The sequence below is a fragment of the Penaeus monodon genome, chromosome 2 (genome assembly GCF_015228065.2).
Source record: "Penaeus monodon isolate SGIC_2016 chromosome 2, NSTDA_Pmon_1, whole genome shotgun sequence".
NCBI lineage: Eukaryota > Metazoa > Arthropoda > Malacostraca > Decapoda > Penaeidae > Penaeus > Penaeus monodon.
This window is the reverse complement of record NC_051387.1, coordinates 45754133-45759132: the sequence shown is the minus strand read 5'-3', so window position 1 is coordinate 45759132 and position 5000 is coordinate 45754133.

Genomic DNA, 5000 nt, shown 5'->3' with positions numbered 1-5000 from the left:
TTTTTTCAGCTTTGCAATATCAATGTTGTTTTGCATTGTTCATGTGTTCGCCAATTCTTGTCTTTGTTCTTCGTCACATGCGAGTTGTTCAGTGATTTTGATTTCTATTCAGTAATTTTTGTCTTGTTTCGGCAGAGTCTTTGTGTAACAGTTTCTTTCTTTGTTTATCAGTTCCCTTCTGTGTTATTAATTTCTATTTTTTTCTCTGAAATTCCCGCCTTTGCTTAGAAATCGCTCCCTTTTATTCATCAACTCCTTTGTTCATCTATTCCTGCCTTTGTTCAATTAATCTTACTTTCACCCAACACTTCCTATCTTTGTGCAGCAATACCCAACTTGTCTTAGGGTGTTTATTCGATTTTTAGCCTCGTTAAACAATTTGTTCAGCAAATCCCTTTTTTTGTACGCCTGTTTGTTCGACGATTCTGACTTTTATTCAGCATGCCAAACCCAACCCAAGGAGCGACTGCCTTCGTCCAGCAGTCCCTATCTTTGTTTTCAGAGACTGTCTTTGTTCGGCAAACGCTCTCTTTGTATACCTTTTGACTGCATCTTTTGTTATTCTTTTCTCATTCTCATCTCCATTACCTTTTCCTCCTTTTTTTTACCACAGTTTAAAATCTTTCGAATCCCTAAGTCTCCTTAAGTTGTTGCCATACCTGTTTTTGAACCTTTGTTTATACTTTTTATCTGTTTTATACTCTCTTTGTTCGTACATTAAACAGGCGCCATTGTTTTCTTTCTTCTTTTTACATGTTTTTGACCAGTAGTTCTCCCTTTATTTCCATTTTTGCTCAACTGCCTCTCTTGTGATATTTTACCTTGCTTTTTCCTCCATACTTTCCCAAGTTCCCAAGTCGTATTGTAGTATTTATTGTTTGATAAAATATTTCCTTGCTATACAAAAAGAGGAAAAAAAGAGAAAGAGAAAAAAAATACATGGAATGATACACATATAAGCGAAGTGTATATGTCTGTATACGTATTTGTGTGAGTGTTTATTCCTATGCATGCTTGCGTCCCTGTTTTATTTATCCATTCACCCATCCGTCTATTTATACATCGATTCGTTAATATACTCACACCGAAAAGAATAACAAGATTTAGGGACCAAACCATTTATTTATCCATTCACCCATCCGTCTATTTATACATCAATTCGTTAATATACTCACACCGAATAGAACAGCAAGATTTAGGGAACCAGACCACGCAAGCGGTGATGAGGAGATCAAAGTATCCAAGAATACTTGAAATGAGCTGCTTTTCGAGACTCAGCTGGGCTCTCCCTCCCCGCTGATAACAGTAAACTCATTAGTATCTAAGCTTCGAAGGACTTTCGTAGCGTCTGTGGAAAGGGAAATGAAGGAGAAAGGCGGAGAGAGGGAGGGGGAAGGAGGGGGAGAGAGAGGGAGGGAGAAGGAGGGGGAGAGAGGGAGAGGGAGAGGAGGGGGAGAGAGGGAGGGAGAAGGAGGGGAGAGAGGGAGGGAGAAGGAGGGGGAGAGGGAGGGAGAAGGAGGGAGAAAGAGGGGGAGAGAGTGAGTGAGAAGGAGTGGGAGTGTTGGAGGGAGAAGGAGGGGGAGAGATGGAGGGAGAAGGAGAGGGAGAGAGGGAGGGAGGAGGAGGGGAGGAAGTGAGGGAGAAGGAGTGGGAGTAAATAAATAAAAAGAGATATATATATATATATATATATATATATATGAATAATAATATATATATGTAGAAGAACACAGCACACACACAGACACACACACACACACACTCAGCAACACACACACTCAGTCACTACACACACACAGACACACACACACACACACACAACACATACGTAACATACACTCACACAGCACAGAACCACACACACAACACACACTGGCAGCACACACACAACACACACACACACACATACAAAACAAATATTATAATATATAATATATAATATATATAATAGAATAAATATAATATATATATATAAATACACATATATATATATATACATATATATATATATATATATATATATATATATATATATATATATATATATATATATATATATACATACACACACACACACACACTTTTCGTATTTCATGAAACTATCATAATAAAATCTAAGTGCATTGTGTTCGTCCACCCGTCCATTGTGCTTACATTTTACGCCCAGAAAAATATTTCATATGTAGTAAAAGGTAAGATTGTGATGAATATCTTCGCAACAGAAGAGTTATATTTAACAAGAGATGTATTTTCATATTAATGTTTTTTTATTCTTTCTTTCTTTTCTTTTTTTAATGGGAGATGAAGAAATTGTTATCTATTTTGGTGTAAAATTAGATGATATTTGGCATCATAAAAATCAAAGAATGAGAGATAGACACTCAGAGACAAAGCGAGTGAAAGAGAGAATAAAAGTCGAAGATAGAATCAGACATAGACACTGTCATAAAAAGACAGACAGAGAAAGGCCCATAGCCAGACTTGAAAAAGTAAAAAATAAGTAGAGAAAGACTCTTGGAAGAAAATGATTAAATGACTATAGAAAATTTCGAACCTTCTCGCTCGAGTCCTGGAAACCAGAATATCGGCTTGGGAACAAGCTGCTTGACCCTCATCACCTAATCTTCCTGATCGACCAGTCTTTTCCTTGCTTCACGTGTGATGTTTAAGTTTGCCCTAATTCTGACGAAAGGGGCGAGCTCCGGCTTCTCCTAAAGTATGTTTAAGCTAATTACAAATGATCGAGGCATACTTCCTGAACACTTTCACCTCAGGTTCATGCAAACGTGAGGGGCCTCCTTTTGAGTTGATAACTAACTCCCGTCCCTGTATTCCGCGAAGCCGGAAGAAAAGCTGCTCCAGACCATCAATGCGAATATTTCCTCTGGTAGAAGTTTCCCGGAGGGAGACAAGCGCCCACACCGCATTCAATGAAAACAGTCCTGCCAAAGCCTCACCAATCGAAAAGTGTAATGAAAATTGACATTGGCCATGAATTAAGTTGCTTATGTGTATATAAATGTCAAAGATACTTTTGTCAGAAAAAGCCGATTCCTCATAATTCTCTATGACCGCAAACATTATCTCTTTCGTGTAATAGACTGACAATTAGTTTTATCCAAAATAAAACCAAAGTCCATCAAACGAGCTTTACTTTCACCCGGCGGAACTCACACAAGCACAACCGGCAAAAGTCTGGTTTATAAGAACTTAGCCACTGAAAAGACCTTTCTTAGACTCGGTACTCCAAAAGGGTATGCCAACCGGGTAATCTGCTTCCACACTCTTGAAAAGCTGGAAAGGGTCAGATCAGAAATATATATACAAATAAGATGGTAAACCTCTTACAGATCGCAACCTCAGAGTTACACAAAAGATAGTTCCCATTTCAAGCAGTGAAACCAAACCGCAGGAATGAAAAATATCAATTACTGTTTTTTCCTTTCCTCGAATGTCCACGTAACGCCCGGCTTGCGCTGTCGGCCATTTCTAAACATTTACACGCCAAAATTCAAGCACGCATGTCCATTCCTTCCTTCCCTGCACAAGCAGTAACACATCTACAACTATAACAAGCTCGGTCCTTTAACATATTAACCGGGTGATGGCAGTTGCTTACTAGGCCTAGGAGTCCAACTTTACATCTGCAGACATTTGTTCTTAACATCAAACCAAATTACATGTTTTAGCCTGACCTCAGCCTGGCACAACACCAGACTCTCACACGTAAACTTATACTCACGCTAGTTGTGAGCCACTACACGTGGTCCCTTACAGTGTTCTCTGATTCATCTAATGTACACTGCAATTTTCTTTCTTGACAATTGTTTACAAAAGTGACAGCATGGATATCGGTATTTTAATTATAATGGCCTTATATATAAATGTGTGTGTGTGTGTGTGTGTGTGTGTGTGTGTGTGTGTGTGTGTGTGTGTGTGTGTGTGTGTGTGCATATATATATATATATATATATTATATAATATATATATATATATATATATTGTGTGTGTGTGTTGTGTGTTGTGTTGTGTGTGTGTGTGTGTGTGTGTGTGTGTGTGTGTGTGTGTGTGTGTGTGTGTGTGTGTGTATACATATACACACATATACATATATATAAAAACATATCTATACATTTATCTGTCTATCTATCTATCAATATCTATCTATATCTATCTATCTATCTATTTATACACACACAGACACACAACACACACACACACACACACACACACACACACACACACACATATATATATATATATATATATATATATATATATATATATATATATATGTGTATATATATATATATATATATACACACATACATATACATGTATATATGTATGTATATGTATATATATACATACACACACACCACATATATATACATATATATATATATATATGTATATATATATATATATATATATATATATATATATATATATATATATATATATATATATATCATCATCATCATCAAGGGGCTAGCGCCGACGGGGGCGCATGGCCGCATCCACCCTTCGTTTCCAGCCACGAGAATCCCTCGAGGTGACCATATAGCCTGAGTTGGCGATCCCGGATTATGCAAGTAACAGGTCCCATGCCAGTCTCACGGTGTAACCGCCGGTTGGACACGTGGTCCTGCCAACTGTACCCCATGACCTGGCGAAGGGACTTGTTACAAAAGGCATCAAGGCGAGACTCTAAGACACTGGATAACGTCCAGGTTTCGCTTCCATAGAGCAAAACTGGCAGTATCAAGGCCTTGAAGACACGCAGCTTGGTCCTTCTGCATAGGTACCGACATCTCCAAACGCTCTTGTTGATCGAGTTCATGGCTCCTGTTGCCAGACCAATCTGTCTACTGACTTCCTGGTCTGACAACCCAGAGATATGGACTACGCTACCAAGGTATGTAAAACTTTCTGTAACTTCAACATCCTCGCTGCAAGCATGGATCAACTGAACGGTTTCCCCTAACAGGCCCCCAAAG